Genomic DNA, 17,912 nt, shown 5'->3' on the forward strand with positions numbered 1-17,912 from the left:
GAGGGATGAATGAAGGAGGGATGGAGAGGGATGAATGAAGGAGGGATGGAGAGGGATGAATGAAGGAGGGATGGATGGAGAGGGATGAATGAAGGAGGGATGGAGAGGGATGAATGAAGGAGGGATGGATGGAGAGGGATGAATGAAGGAGGGATGGATGGAGAGGGATGAATGAAGGAGGGATGGAGAGGGATGAATGAAGGAGGGATGGAGAGGGATGAATGAAGGAGGGATGGATGGAGAGGGATGAATGAAGGAGGGATGGATGGAGAGGGATGAATGAAGGAGGGATGGAGAGGGATGAATGAAGGAGGGATGGAGAGGGATGAATGAAGGAGGGATGGAGAGGGATGAATGAAGGAGGGATGGATGGAGAGGGATGAATGAAGGAGGGATGGATGGAGAGGGATGAATGAAGGAGGGATGGAGAGGGATGAATGAAGGAGGGATGGAGAGGGATGAATGAAGGAGGGATGGATGGAGAGGGATGAATGAAGGAGGGATAGATGGAGAGGGATGAATGAAGGAGGGATAGATGGAGAGGGATGAATGAAGGAGGGATGGATGGAGAGGGATGAATGAAGGAGGGATGGATGGAGAGGGATGAATGAAGGAGGGATAGATGGAGAGGGATGAATGAAGGAGGGATGGATGGAGAGGGATGAATGAAGGAGGGATAGATGGAGAGGGATGAATGAAGGAGGGATGGATGGAGAGGGATGAATGAAGGAGGGATAGATGGAGAGGGATGAATGAAGGAGGGATAGATGGAGAGGGATGAATGAAGGAGGGATAGATGGAGAGGGATGAATGAAGGAGGGAGGGATGGAGAGGGATGAATGAAGGAGGGATAGATGGAGAGGGATGAATGAAGGAGGGATAGATGGAGAGGGATGAATGAAGGAGGGATGGAGAGGGATGAATGAAGGAGGGATAGATGGAGAGGGATGAATGAAGGAGGGATGGAGAGGGATGAATGAAGGAGGGATGGAGAGGGATGAATGAAGGAGGGATAGATGGAGAGGGATGAATGAAGGAGGGATAGATGGAGAGGGATGAATGAAGGAGGGATGGAGAGGGATGAATGAAAGAGGGATGGAGAGGGATGAATGAAGGAGGGATGGAGAGGGATGAATGAAGGAGGGATGGAGAGGGATGAATGAAGGAGGGATGGAGAGGGATGAATGAAGGAGGGATGGAGAGGGATGAATGAAGGAGGGATGGATGGAGAGGGATGAATGAAGGAGGGATGGAGAGGGATGAATGAAGGAGGGATGGATGGAGAGGGATGAATGAAGGAGGGATGGATGGAGAGGGATGAATGAAGGAGGGATGGAGAGGGATGAATGAAGGAGGGATGGAGAGGGATGAATGAAGGAGGGATGGATGGAGAGGGATGAATGAAGGAGGGATGGATGGAGAGGGATGAATGAAGGAGGGATGGAGAGGGATGAATGAAGGAGGGATGGAGAGGGATGAATGAAGGAGGGATGGAGAGGGATGAATGAAGGAGGGATAGATGGAGAGGGATGAATGAAGGAGGGAGGGATGGAGAGGGATGAATGAAGGAGGGATAGATGGAGAGGGATGAATGAAGGAGGGATGGAGAGGGATGAATGTAGGAGGGATGGAGAGGGATGAATGAAGGAGGGATAGATGGAGAGGGATGAATGAAGGAGGGATGGAGAGGGATGAATGAAGGAGGGATGGAGAGGGATGAATGAAGGAGGGATAGATGGAGAGGGATGAATGAAGGAGGGATAGATGGAGAGGGATGAATGAAGGAGGGATGGAGAGGGATGAATGAAAGAGGGATGGAGAGGGATGAATGAAGGAGGGATGGAGAGGGATGAATGAAGGAGGGATGGAGAGGGATGAATGAAGGAGGAGGGATGGAGAGGGATGAATGAAGGAGGGATGGAGAGGGATGAATGAAGGAGGGATGGATGGAGAGGGATGAATGAAGGAGGGATGGAGAGGGATGAATGAAGGAGGGATGGATGGAGAGGGATGAATGAAGGAGGGATGGATGGAGAGGGATGAATGAAGGAGGGATGGAGAGGGATGAATGAAGGAGGGATGGAGAGGGATGAATGAAGGAGGGATAGATGGAGAGGGATGAATGAAGGAGGGATGGATGGAGAGGGATGAATGAAGGAGGGATGGAGAGGGATGAATGAAGGAGGGATGGAGAGGGATGAATGAAGGAGGGATGGAGAGGGATGAATGAAGGAGGGATGGATGGAGAGGGATGAATGAAGGAGGGATGGATGGAGAGGGATGAATGAAGGAGGGATGGAGAGGGATGAATGAAGGAGGGATGGAGAGGGATGAATGAAGGAGGGATGGATGGAGAGGGATGAATGAAGGAGGGATGGATGGAGAGGGATGAATGAAGGAGGGATGGAGAGGGATGAATGAAGGAGGGATGGAGAGGGATGAATGAAGGAGGGATGGAGAGGGATGAATGAAGGAGGGATGGATGGAGAGGGATGAATGAAGGAGGGATGGATGGAGAGGGATGAATGAAGGAGGGATGGAGAGGGATGAATGAAGGAGGGATGGAGAGGGATGAATGAAGGAGGGATGGAGAGGGATGAATGAAGGAGGGATGGATGGAGAGGGATGAATGAAGGAGGGATGGAGAGGGATGAATGAAGGAGGGATGGATGGAGAGGGATGAATGAAGGAGGGATGGAGAGGGATGAATGAAGGAGGGATGGAGAGGGATGAATGAAGGAGGGATAGATGGAGAGGGATGAATGAAGGAGGGATAGATGGAGAGGGATGAATGAAAGAGGGATAGATGGAGAGGGATGAATGAAGGAGGGATAGATGGAGAGGGATGAATGAAAGAGGGATAGATGGAGAGGGATGAATGAAGGAGGGATAGATGGAGAGGGATGAATGAAGGAGGGATGGAGAGGGATGAATGAAAGAGGGATAGATGGAGAGGGATGAATGAAGGAGGGATAGATGGAGAGGGATGAATGAAGGAGGGATGGAGAGGGATGAATGAAGGAGGGAGGGATGGAGAGGGATGAATGAAGGAGGGATGGAGAGGGATGAATGAAGGAGGGATAGATGGAGAGGGATGAATGAAGGAGGGATAGATGGAGAGGGATGAATGAAGGAGGGATGGAGAGGGATGAATGAAGGAGGGATAGATGGAGAGGGATGAATGAAGGAGGGATGGATGGAGAGGGATGAATGAAGGAGGGAGGGATGGAGAGGGATGAATGAAGGAGGGATAGATGGAGAGGGATGAATGAAGGAGGGATAGATGGAGAGGGATGAATGAAGGAGGGATAGATGGAGAGGGATGAATGAAGGAGGGATGGATGGAGAGGGATGAATGAAGGAGGGAGGGATGGAGAGGGATGAATGAAGGAGGGATAGATGGAGAGGGATGAATGAAGGAGGGAGGGATGGAGAGGGATGAATGAAGGAGGGATAGATGGAGAGGGATGAATGAAGGAGGGATAGATGGAGAGGGATGAATGAAGGAGGGATAGATGGAGAGGGATGAATGAAGGAGGGATGGAGAGGGATGAATGAAGGAGGGATGGAGAGGGATGAATGAAAGAGGGATAGATGGAGAGGGATGAATGAAGGAGGGAGGGATGGAGAGGGATGAATGAAGGAGGGATAGATGGAGAGGGATGAATGAAAGAGGGATAGATGGAGAGGGATGAATGAAGGAGGGATAGATGGAGAGGAATGAATGAAGGAGGGATGGAGAGGGATGAATGAAGGAGGGATGGAGAGGGATGAATGAAAGAGGGATAGATGGAGAGGGATGAATGAAAGAGGGATAGATGGAGAGGGATGAATGAAGGAGGGATAGATGGAGAGGGATGAATGAAGGAGGGAGGGATGGAGAGGGATGAATGAAGGAGGGATAGATGGAGAGGGATGAATGAAAGAGGGATAGATGGAGAGGGATGAATGAAGGAGGGATAGATGGAGAGGGATGAATGAAGGAGGGGGATGGAGAGGGATGAATGAAGGAGGGATGGATGGAGAGGGATGAATGGAGAGGGATGAATGAAGGAGGGATAGATGGAGAGGGATGAATGAAGGAGGGATGGATGGAGAGGGATGAATGGAGAGGGATGAATGAAGGAGGGAGGGATGGAGAGGGATGAATGAAGGAGGGATGGATGAAGGAGGGATAGATGGAGAGGGATGAATGAAAGAGGGATAGATGGAGAGGGATGAATGAAAGAGGGATAGATGGAGAGGGATGAATGAAAGAGGGATAGATGGAGAGGGATGAATGAAAGAGGGATAGATGGAGAGGGATGGATGAAAGAGGGATAGATGGAGAGGGATGAATGAAGGAGGGATAGATGGAGAGGGATGAATGAAGGAGGGATGGATGGAGAGGGATGAATGAAGGAGGGATGGAGAGGGATGAATGAAGGAGGGATAGATGGAGAGGGATGAATGAAGGAGGGATAGATGGAGAGGGATGAATGAAGGAGGGATGGATGGAGAGGGATGAATGAAGGAGGGAGGGATGGAGAGGGATGAATGAAGGAGGGATGGATGGAGAGGGATGAATGAAGGAGGGATGGAGAGGGATGAATGAAGGAGGGATAGATGGAGAGGGATGAATGAAGGAGGGATAGATGGAGAGGGATGAATGAAGGGATAGATGGAGAGGGATGAATGAAGGAGGGATAGATGGAGAGGGATGAATGAAGGAGGGATAGATGGAGAGGGATGAATGAAGGAGGGATAGATGGAGAGGGATGAATGAAGGAGGGATAGATGGAGAGGGATGAATGAAGGAGGGATGGAGAGGGATGAATGAAGGAGGGATAGATGGAGAGGGATGAATGAAGGAGGGATGGATGGAGAGGGATGAATGAAGGAGGGATAGATGGAGAGGGATGAATGAAGGAGGGATGGAGAGGGATGAATGAAGGAGGGATAGATGGAGAGGGATGAATGAAGGAGGGAGGGATGGAGAGGGATGAATGAAGGAGGGATAGATGGAGAGGGATGAATGAAGGAGGGATGGAGAGGGATGAATGAAGGAGGGATAGATGGAGAGGGATGAATGAAGGAGGGAGGGATGGAGAGGGATGAATGAAGGAGGGATAGATGGAGAGGGATGAATGAAGGAGGGATAGATGGAGAGGGATGAATGAAGGAGGGATGGAGAGGGATGAATGAAGGAGGGATAGATGGAGAGGGATGAATGAAGGAGGGATAGATGGAGAGGGATGAATGAAGGAGGGATAGATGGAGAGGGATGAATGAAGGAGGGATGGAGAGGGATGAATGAAGGAGGGATAGATGGAGAGGGATGAATGAAGGAGGGATAGATGGAGAGGGATGAATGAAGGAGGGATAGATGGAGAGGGATGAATGAAGGAGGGATAGATGGAGAGGGATGAATGAAGGAGGGATAGATGGAGAGGGATGAATGAAGGAGGGATAGATGGAGAGGGATGAATGAAGGAGGGATGGAGAGGGATGAATGAAAGAGGGATAGATGGAGAGGGATGAATGAAGGAGGGAGGGATGGAGAGGGAGGGATGAATGAAGGAGGGATAGATGGAGAGGGATGAATGAAGGAGGGATGGAGAGGGATGAATGAAGGAGGGATGGAGAGGGATGAATGAAGGAGGGATAGATGGAGAGGGATGAATGAAGGAGGGATAGATGGAGAGGGATGAATGAAGGAGGGATGGAGAGGGATGAATGAAGGAGGGAGGGATGGAGAGGGATGAATGAAGGAGGGATAGATGGAGAGGGATGAATGAAGGAGGGATGGAGAGGGATGAATGAAGGAGGGATAGATGGAGAGGGATGAATGAAGGAGGGAGGGATGGAGAGGGATGAATGAAGGAGGGATAGATGGAGAGGGATGAATGAAGGAGGGATAGATGGAGAGGGATGAATGAAGGAGGGATAGATGGAGAGGGATGAATGAAGGAGGGATAGATGGAGAGGGATGAATGAAGGAGGGATAGATGGAGAGGGATGAATGAAGGAGGGATGGATGGAGAGGGATGAATGAAGGAGGGATAGATGGAGAGGGATGAATGAAGGAGGGATAGATGGAGAGGGATGAATGAAGGAGGGATAGGGATGGAGAGGGATGAATGAAGGAGGGAGGGATGGAGAGGGATGAATGAAGGAGGGATAGATGGAGAGGGATGAATGAAGGAGGGATAGATGGAGAGGGATGAATGAAGGAGGGATAGATGGAGAGGGATGAATGAAGGAGGGATAGATGGAGAGGGATGAATGAAGGAGGGAGGGATGGAGAGGGATGAATGAAGGAGGGATAGATGGAGAGGGATGAATGAAGGAGGGGATAGATGGAGAGGGATGAATGAAGGAGGGATGGAGAGGGATGAATGAAGGAGGGATAGATGGAGAGGGATGAATGAAGGAGGGATAGATGGAGAGGGATGAATGAAGGAGGGATGGAGAGGGATGAATGAAGGAGGGATGGAGAGGGATGAATGAAGGAGGGATGGAGAGGGATGAATGAATGAGGGATGGAGAGGGATGAATGAAGGAGGGAGGGATGAATGAAGGAGGGAGGGATGGAGAGGGATTAATGAAGGAGGGATGGAGAGGGATGAATGAAGGAGGGAGGGATGAATGAAGGAGGGATGGAGAGGGATGAATGAAGGAGGGATGGAGAGGGAGAGGGGCAGCGTCTGTTCAGTGCCAAGTTCAAACTTAAATAAAAACCAAAGCGATGGCGATATTTCACACCTCTTTTCTCTCTCTCCTCTCTTTCTTCTGCAGCATCTCATCTTCTCCTTCGTTCCCCTCACTCATCCCTCACTTATTGTCTCTATTCATCCGACTCCCTCTTTCCCCACTCCCTCTTTTCTCATTCCTGCGCTCCGCTCGATCCATCATCGAAATAGCTAGTCATCCAGGTCCCTCTGCTTCTCGCCTCAGTCCATCCCTCACTTCTCTACTTTCCATCTCTCCTCTCCTCTCTTCTCTTCTCTTCTCTTCTCTTCTCTTCTCTTCTCTTCTCTTCTCCTCTCTAAACCTGTTCACCACCACCACTCTCTCTTCTCTAAACCTGTTCACCACCACCACTCTCTCCTCTCTAAACCTGTTAACCACCACCACCACCACTCTCCCCTCTCTAAACCTGTTCACCACCACCACCACCACTCTCTCCCCTCTAAACCTGTTCACCATCACCAATCTCTCCCCTCAAAACCTGTTCACACTATGTATAGAGTACATCTCTCTACCCACTTTGCCTCCTCCCCTCCCTCCTCATTCTCTCCCTCTATCTTTTTTCTCTCACCTTGACCCCTATTTCTCTCCCTCACACACACACACACATCTCCCTCTCTTCCCCACCTGCTCTCTCTCTATCGCTCTCACACAGAAATCCCTTCCCACTCCATACCTCTCTGCCCTTCCCTCTCTCTCTCCATCTCTGTTCCTCTCCTCCTCTCTCCCCATCTCCTCTTTTCCTGTGCAGAGTGGTTTGTTCCAGGGAAGGAAGGAAGGAAGGAAGGAAGGAAGGAAGGAAGGAAGGAAGGAAGGAAGGAAGGAAGGAAGGAAGGAAGGAAGGAAAAGGAGTAACTACTATATTTCATTCTGAGAGAGATGGATCTGACTCAGTGGAGAATTGAAAGGGGGTTGGAGAAAGACGAGAGGAGAGAGAGAGAGAGAGAGAGAGAGAGAGAGAGAGAGAGAGAGAGAGAGAGAGAGAGAGAGAGAGAGAGAGAGAGAGAGAGAGAGAGAGAGAGAGAGAGAGAGAGAGAGAGAGAGAGAGAGAGAGAGAGAGAGAGAGAGAGAGAGAGAGAGAGAGAGAGAGAGAGAGAGAGAGAGAGAGAGAGAGAGAAGAGAGAGAGAGAGAGAGAGAGAGAGAGAGAGAGAGAGAGAGAGAGAGAGAGAGAGAGAGAGAGAGAGAGAGAGAGAGAGAGAGAGAGAGAGAGAGAGAGAGAGAGAGAGAGAGAGAGAGAGAGAGAGAGAGAGAGAGAGAGAGAGAGACAAGGCAAGAAGGGCATTCTATGCCATCAAAAGAAACATAAATTTCAACATACCAATTAGGATTTGGCTAAAAATACTTGAATCAGTCATAGAGCCCATTGCCCTTTATGGTTGTGAGGTCTGGGGTCCGCTCACCAACCAAGACTTCACAAAATGGGACAAACACCAAATTGAGACTCTGCACGCAGAATTCTGCAAAAATATCCTCCGTGTACAACGTAAAACACCAAATAATGCATGCAGAGCAGAATTAGGCCGATACCCACTAATTATCAAAATCCAGAAAAGAGCCATTAAATTCTACAACCACCTAAAAGGAAGCGATTCACAAACCTTCCATAACAAAGCCATCACCCGCAGAGAGATGAACCTGGAGAAGAGTCCCCTAAGCAAGCTGGTCCTGGGGCTCTGTTCACAAACACAAACACACCCTACAGAGCCCCAGGACAACAGCACAATTAGACCCAACCAAATCATGAGAAAACAAAAAGATAATTACTTAACACATTGGAAAGAATTAACAAAAAAACAGAGCAAACTAGAATGCTATTTGGCCCTACACAGAGAGTACACAGCGGCAGAATACCTGACCACTGTGACTGACCCAAAATTAAGGAAAGCTTTGACTATGTACAGACTCAGTGAGCATAGCCTTGCTATTGAGAAAGGCCGCCGTAGGCAGACATGGCTCTCAAGAGAAGACAGGCTATGTGCTCACTGCCCACAAAATGAGGTGGAAACTGAGCTGCACTTCCTAACCTCCTGCCCAATGTATGACCATATTAGAGATACATATTTCCCCCAGATCACACAGATCCACAAAGAATTCGAAAACAAATCCAATTTTGAAAAACTCCCATATCTACTGGGTGAAATACCACAGTGTTCCATCACAGCAGCAAGATTTGTGACCTGTTGCCACGAGAAAAGGGCAACCAGTGAAGAACAAACACCATTGTAAATACAACCCATATTTATGCTTATTTATTTTATCTTGTGTCCTTTAACTATTTGTACATTGTATATATATATATATATATATATATATATATATATATATATATATATATATATAATATGACATTTGTAATGTCTTTACTGTTTTGAAACTTCTGTATGTGTAATGTTTACTGTTCATTTTTGTTGTTTTTCACCTTATATATTCACTTTGTATGTTGTCTACCTCACTTGCTTTGGCAATGTTAACACATGTTTCCCATGCCAATAAAGCCCTTGAATTGAATTGAATTGACAGAGAGAGACAGAGAGAGAGAGAGAGAGAGAGAGAGAGAGAGAGAGAGAGAGAGAGAGAGAGAGAGAGAGAGAGAGAGAGAGAGAGAGAGAGAGTGAGAGTGAGAGAGTGAGAGAGAGAGAGAGAGAGAGAGAGAGAGAGAGAGAGAGAGAGAGAGAGAGAGAGAGAGAGAGAGAGAGAGAGAGAGAGAGAGAGAGATAGTGAGAGAGAGAGAGAGAGAGAGAGAGAGAGAGAGAGAGAGAGAGAGAGAGAGAGAGAGAGAGAGAGAGAGAGAGAGAGAGAGAGAGAGAGAGAGAGAGAGAGAGAGAGAGAGAGAGAGAGAGAGAGAGAGAGAGACAGACAGAGTGAGATATTAGAAAATGGGGTGGCTGTTCCTACTCAATGCTCTGATCACCAGGAACATCTGAAAGGGGAGAGGACATAGGAACATTCTAACTAGGGAATAATCCACTAGAGAGGACTATAATCTGTACAGTAGTTAGAAAGACTGCTGATTAATCCCTTACTATCTCTCCCTCTATTGTACAACTCATGCTCTTTCCTCCTCTATTCTTCTGGTCTGTCTCTTCTATTCTCTCTCCCTCACTCCCGTCTCTCATCACACTTTCCCACAGAGGACACACACCACACACACATCTAGTACCCATGAAGACACACACCAAACACACACATCTAGTACCCATGAAGACACACACCAAACACACACCTAGTACCCATGAAGACACACACCACACACACATCTAGTACCCATGAAGACACACACCAAACACACACCTAGTACCCATGAAGACACACACCAAACACACACCTAGTACCCATGAAGACACACCAAACACACACCTTGAAACCGTGAAGACACACACACACGCAAGAGAAATGAGCTGCACGTTGTCACCTGTATAGTGAGCTATAAGCTCCAGCCATTATGGATGTAGCTGTATTATGAATAGGAAAGGTTTGGTTGTAGCATCACACTTGAGAATGAAGCAAAGCAACATTAACTCAAGTATCATCACATCCAACTAAGAGGCCACTCAATCGTTCTCACAATGAATAGCTGTGTGTGTGTGGGGGTATCTGTCATCGGAAGAGGAAAATAAATTGTGTGAATGTGTGATTGCCTGGCACAATTTGGACTCAACAACTAAATTGTTTACTATCTCTGATCTCATCAAAATCTGTGAAAACAATCAGCAGCCTTGTCTTTTGGACCGTTCGCTTTCCGTAGAACAACTCAGGAAATAATAAGGTACTTATGATGCTGATTGGGTGTTGAAGTGGTTTGGGATGAGCTCTGGAACACACAGAGAGAGAAGAGCACGTAGCAACAGAGACAGACAGACTCTCTCTCAAAATCAAATTCAAATAGCTTTATTGACGTGAGAAAGATTGCGTAAATATTGACAAAGTATTATGAACACCTGATGTTTCCATGACAGACTGACCAGGTGAATCCAAGTGAAAGCTGTGATCCCTTATTGATGTCATTTGTTAAAACAATTGAGACATGGATTGTGTATGTGTGCCTTTCAGAGGGTGAATGGGTGGGACAAAAGGTTGAAGTGCCTTTGAACGAGGTATGGTAGTAGGTGCCTTTCAGAGGGTGAATGGGTGGGACAAAAGGTTGAAGTGCCTTTGAACGAGGTATGGTAGTAGGTGCCTTTCAGAGGGTGAATGGGAGGGACAAAAGGTTGAAGTGCCTTTGAACGAGGTATGGTAGTAGGTGCCTTTCAGAGGGTGAATGGGAGGGACAAAAGGTTGAAGTGCCTTTGAACGAGGTATGGTAGTAGGTGCCTTTCAGAGGGTGAATGGGAGGGACAAAAGGTTGAAGTGCCTTTGAACGAGGTAACAGGTTTGTGTCAAGAACTGCAACACTGCATCAGTGGATGATAATAGAAGAATGTGATAAATAATGGGGACAATAAAAGGCTAAACATGGAAATGAACATGCTTCTATTAATACTACTAGAATGAATGCTACCATTACTATTATTTACACTACTACATTACCACCATTATTATTTACACTACTACCATTACCACCATTATTATTTACACTACTACCATTACCACCATTATTATTTACACTACTACCATTACCACCATTATTAGTTACACTACTACCATTACCACCATTATTAGTTAAACTACTACCATTACCACCATTATTATTTACACTACTACCATTACCGCCATTATTATTTACACTACTACCATTACCACCACTATTATTTACACGACTACCATTATCACTACTATCCCTACTACTACCATTACCACCATTATTATTCACATTACTACCATTACCGCTACTATTATTTACACTATTACCATTACCACTACTATTATTTACACTACTACCATTACCACCATTATTATTTACACTACTACCATTACCACCATTATTATTTACACTACTACCATTGCCGCCATTATTAGTTACACTACTACCATTACCACCATTATTAGTTAAACTACTACCATTACCACCATTATTATTTACACTACTACCATTACCACCATTATTATTTACACTATTACCATTACCACTACTATCATTACCACTACTATCCCTACTACTACCATTACCACCATTATTATTTACACTATTACCATTACCGCTACTATTATTTACACTACCACCATTACCACCATTATTAGTTACACTACTACCATTACCACTAAATCAAATCAAAACAAATGTTATTTGTCACATACACATGGTTAGCAGATGTTAATGCGAGTGTAGCGAAATGCTTGTGCTTCCAGTTCCGACAATGCAGTAATAACCAACAAGTAATCTAACTAACAATTCCAAAACTACCGTCTTATACACAGTGTAAGGGGATAAAGAATATGTACATAAGGATATATGAATGAGTGATGGTACAGAGCAGCATAGACAAGATACAGCACATGGTATCGAGTACAGTATATACATATGAGATGAGTATGTAAACAAAGTGGCATAGTTAAAGTGGCTAGTGATACATGTATTACATAAGGATGCAGTCGATGATATAGAGTACAGTATATACGTATGCATATGAGATGAATAATGTAGGGTAAGTAACATTATATAAGGTAGCATTGTTTAAAGTGGATAGTGATATATTTACATCATTTCCCATCAATTCCCATTATTAAAGTGGCTGGAGTTGAGTCAGTGTCAGTGTCAGTGTGTTGGCAGCAGCCACTCAATGTTACCACTACTATCCCTACTACTACCATTACCACTACTATCCCTACTACTACCATTATCACTACTATCCCTACTACTACCATTACCACTACTATCCCTACTACTACCATTATCACTACTATCCCTACTACTACCATTACCACTACTATCCCTACTACTACCATTATCACTACTATCCCTACTACTACCATTACCACTACTATCCCTACTACTACCATTATCACTACTATCCCTACTACTACCATTACCACTACTATCCTTACTACTATCCTTACTACTACCATTACCACTACTATCCCCAGAGAATTGAATATAGAGAATTATTTTGTTTGCATCCTTGTTAGTGAGCATTTCTCCTTTCTATACCATAAGCCGCCTCCAAAGTGGTTTCAGAGAATTGTGCAGTATGTCCACCCGTCCCTCACAACTGCAGACCACGTGTATATTGCGTTGTGTTGGCAGTTTTCTGATGTCAGCATTGTGAACAGAGTGCCCCATGGTGGGGGTGGGGTTATAGTATGGGCAGCCATAAGCTACGGACAACTAACACAACTGCATTTTATGTATGGCAATTTGAATGCACAAAGATACATTGTTGTGCCATTCATCTGCCACCATCACCTCATGTTTCAGCATGATAACGCACGGACCCATGTCACAAGGATCTGTACACAATTCCTAGAAGCTGAAAATGTCCCAGTTCTTCCATGGCCTGCATAGTCACCAGACATGTCAACCATTCAGCATGTTTGGGATGCTCTGGATTGAAGTGTCCACCTGACTGTGCTGCTGCTCCAGCGTTCTGTTCCAGTTGAACATCCTCAATATCCAACAAGGTTTCTTCCTAGGTTTTGGCCTTTCTAGGGACAGCCATTGAAGCTGTTTGGGGTTTTAGGCTGGGGACAACATTCCACAGGCCACAATCAACAGCCTGATCAACTCTGTGCAGAGGAGATGTGTCAACAGCCTGATCAACTCTGTGCAGAGGAGATGTGTCGCGCTGCATGAGGCAAATGGTGGTCACACCAGATACTGACTGGTTTTCTGAGCAACCTACAGATGCATAATCTGTATTCCCAGTCATGTGAAATCCATAGATTATGGGCTAAGGAATGTATATAAATGTATAAAAATTGACTGATTTCCTTATTTGAACTGTAACTAGGACTGTTAACGTGACCAAATTACATTTGATAGTTTAAGCACAGTAATTAGGCTTCTCCAAACTCTGATGCTGCTGCTCCAAACATGCTAACTGCCTGGTACTCAGCACTCTATTGTCCCTCTAATCATTCTAATGACATCAATGCAAATGTATTAAAACATCTAATCAAACACTTCAAGAGAGCCCATTAGCTCATGTTGCGCAACATTTCTATAGGATATGCAATTGCGTAAGAAAACAGTTTTGATGGCCTCTATTAAAAAGAGGAGGGTATCATCAGCTTTCTATAGGCTAGGTCTACTATACTTATTTCTCAACTTTCCTAATATTAAGCACATTGGTTCGCTTTACAACAGGAGTATAGCCTACCTGGCTGGCATGAAAATGAACCATGGTAAATGCGTCCTCCATCTGCTATTTAAGTACATAGTCCTCCATTTGCTATTTAAGTGCATAGTCCTCCATTTGCTATTTAAGAACATAGTCCTCCATTCGCTATTTAAGTACATAGTCCTCCATTCGCTATTTAAGTAAATAGTCCTCCATTCGCTATTTAAGTAAATAGTCCCCATTCGCTATTTAAGTACATAGTCCTCCATTCGCTATTTAAGTAAATAGTCCTCCATTCGCTATTTAAGTACATAGTCCTCCATTCACTATTTAAGTAAATAGTCCTCCATTCGCTATTTAAGTACATAGTCCTCCATTCACTATTTAAGTAAATAGTCCTCCATTCGCTATTTAAGTACATAGTCCTCCATTCGCTATTTAAGTAAATAGTCCTCCATTCGCTATTTAAGTACGTAGTCCTCCATTCACTATTTAAGTAAATAGTCCTCCATGCACTATTTAAGTACATAGTCCTCCATTCGCTATTTAAGTACATAGTCCTCCATTCGCTATTTAAGTGCATAGTCCTCCATTCGCTATTTAAGTAAATAGATGACATGTATTTTTCCCATGCCCCTGTTCTGAGACAGGTGCATGATAATGGTCCATTCTAAATCAAAACATATATCACACATATATTATTTAGTATATGTAAAGACAACATTAAATTAAGAATAGTCTCATGGGTGACAATATTAGCCTATCACTTGTGAATGATGCCCAGGTTGAATGATCCCCAGGTTGAATGATGCCCAGGTTGAATGATGCCCAGGTTGAATGATGCCCAGGTTGAATGATGCCCAGGTTGAATGATGCCCAGGTTGAATGATGCCCAGGTTGAATGATGCCCAGGTTGAATGATCCCCAGGTTGAATGATGCCCAGGTTGAATGATGCCCAGGTTGAATGATGCCCAGGTTGAATGATGCCCAGGTTGAATGATGCCCAGGTTGAATGATGCCCAGGTTGAATGATGCCCAGGTTGAATGATGCCCAGGTTGAATGATGCCCAGGTTGAATGATGCCCAGGTTGAATGATGCCCAGGTTGAATGATGCCCAGGTTGAATGATGCCCAGGTTGAATGATGCCCAGGTTGAATGATGCCCAGGTTGAATGATGCCCAGGTTGTGCATTAAGGCAAGAAACAGCGCAACTTTTAAAAATCGTAGTCACACAACTCGCACAACTCAACTAAAGTGGCCAAATAACTTCTTAAAATGAAGCACATTAATCTGCTTTCTAACCAGTGTGGGACTTACATGGCAGACATTGGCAGCAAGTTTCTAGTTTGGGGAAGATCATTTTCACCATAAAAATGCTCCTTTATAATAAAGCATTACATCCATAATCACATTTGCTGTCAATTCAAGAACAGTGTTTTCCTGCTAATTGACTCCATTTAGGAACATTCACGCTTATAGCCTACTGCTGTGAGTGTATTACTGGGTTTAGAATGTGAAAAAATGGCCTAATAGTTTAACAAACATTTTAAAGGTGACCCAGATTAAATGAGGTCGAGGTTGCAATACCTACAGCTTCCACACAATGTCAACAGTCTTGCCATTTGCCTACGATTTGTTTCTTGGTCAAACGAAGAAGAGACAAGCCATTTCTTCAGGTATCCGACCGGATATTTTGGTTGAGATTTACCCGGACATTATTTCCAGACGGACACCTATAGAATTTACATCGCCTCGTGATCAATTGTATCGCTTATTAACGTGTACTAATACCTAAAGTTGCATTACAAAAGTATTTCGAAGTGTTTTGTGAAAGTTTATCGTCGACTTTTTTAATTTTAAAAAATGACGTTACGTTAGAAAACGCTATTTTTTTTGTTGTTCACACAGTCTTCATAGATCGATATCTAGGCTATATATGGACCGATTTAATCGAAAAAAGACCCAAAATGATGTTTATGGGACATCTAGGAGTGCCAAGAAAGAAGCTCGTCAAAGGTAATGAATGTTTTATATTTTATTTCTGCGTTTTGGGTAGCCCCGGCTATCGCAAAATCTGTCGTTAGGTGACGTTGCAGTATTTTGGGGGATACATGCTATCAGATAATAGCTTCTCATGCTTTCGCCGAAAAGCATTTTACAAATCTGACTTGGTGGATAGATTCACAACGAGTGTAACTTTAATTCAGTACATTGTATGTGCATTTTAATGAAAGTTTGAGTTTTATCAAAAACTATACGTGGCGCACTTGAAATTTCCGCTGATTGATGTTCCCACAGCGGGAGCACTTCTCTAACAAGTTAAAGAATAAACTGGTCCTCCTATATCCTTAATTGAGTTATTTACACCAGTTAAAGAATAAACTGGTCCTCCTATATCCTTAATTGAGTTATTTACACCAGTTAAAGAATAAACTGGTCCTCCTATATCCTTAATTGAGTTATTTACACCAGTTAAAGAATAAACTGGTCCTCCTATATCCTTAATTGAGTTGTTTACACCAGTTAAATAATAAACTGGTCCTCCTATATCCTTAATTGAGTTACTTATGCAACTTTAGTTGTGATACAACATTGGGCTATATGTTGTGATGTGTAATACATTCTAAGGCTGCATTATGGATCTCAAACCATGATTTGAAAAAAGTCACAAGCTACACACACATTTTGACAACCACTTGATAATATTCTCACCAGGTCTCACATTTCTCTGCAGCATCTCCCTTGTTTGGCCAGAATGCCCCTCAAAAAAATCCATGCCTTTTGTGGCCAAAGTGGCCTTTGTGCCCTTGGGCTGAATATAACAGGCTAATTACAGTATAATTCCCTTCTCCCGGCTGCCGTGCTCCGTACCTCTCACTCATTTCTAGTAGGTTATAGCCAATGCCCCTCACTTGATCAGGTCCTTCTCACAGGCATTTCAGATAAGAAGTAGGCTACAAGTGAATAAAGACAGGGAAGCAACTGCACGCATTATATATATATATATACACACCTCTTACTGAATTCCAAGGCACATATTGAAGATGCTAGAACTGTCCACATTCAGCCTACTTTCCTTCAGCCAACAGGATGAGTAGACCTAATGAACAGCAGAAGCACTAGCCTATGTCAATCTACTATCCCCCATAGTACAAAAGTAGACCTATTCTATCGATTAACTTGTCCTTGTGTGCAATAAATACATATTCCAAACATAATCTGGGACAGTTGTGGGATGCGATAGATCCCAAATGAATACAACCAATCGCATATTTAAAAACAAACAGTTTAAAATCAATGAGGTCGATCGTTTAGCGGAAGCTAAATTTTCGCAGCTTTTTGTTAAAAATCGCACAACATTTCAGCGCCCTGCTATTCATGCCAGGAATATAGTATATGCATATGATTAGTATGTGTGGATAGAAAACACTCAGACGTTTCTAAAACTGGTTAAATCACGGCTGTGACTATAACAGAACGTGCGTTTCATCGAAAAGTGCAGGAAAATCTGATCACTGAAAATGGAAAACAATATCCATGCGCCACTTCCAAGAATTGTTAACTGCTCAACACAGAATAGCCACATGTTTGGAGAAAAAATCCTTTGTGTTTTATTCAGCTTTGTTCAATTGTATTCTTTATACTAATAATATAAAATAATGCCACGGAATTATAACCAAATGTTGTCTGCTAAATGAACCAGTGTAGCCCACAGCCATATGGCACAGCCATAGTCAGGGCCTAACATAAAGACAACTCAGAGGATGCTATTCTGTTCTTCTGAAATTGATTACATTTTCTTCATATCATGTTTCTTTAGACCTGTCTAAAATAAATAAGGGATTTATTGTGATAGTGTAGGCTACATTAAATGGGTTTATTAGACTATTTAGATGTAGATGTTCCAAAGGCCTATATTAGTGGCTTGAAGGTGAGACTGGCAGTTATTTGCTTGACAATCACCAG

General features: G+C 44.2%; 1 protein-coding gene across 1 annotated transcript in view; it reads right to left on the reverse strand.

The window, feature by feature from the left end:
* Window positions 1-17,912, reverse strand: part of LOC118381309 (voltage-dependent T-type calcium channel subunit alpha-1I-like) — a 214,320-nt gene that overhangs the window by 152,670 nt on the left and 43,738 nt on the right. The window lies entirely within an intron of this gene.

Source organism: Oncorhynchus keta, chromosome 10, assembly GCF_023373465.1.
Source record: "Oncorhynchus keta strain PuntledgeMale-10-30-2019 chromosome 10, Oket_V2, whole genome shotgun sequence".
Lineage (NCBI taxonomy): Eukaryota > Metazoa > Chordata > Actinopteri > Salmoniformes > Salmonidae > Oncorhynchus > Oncorhynchus keta.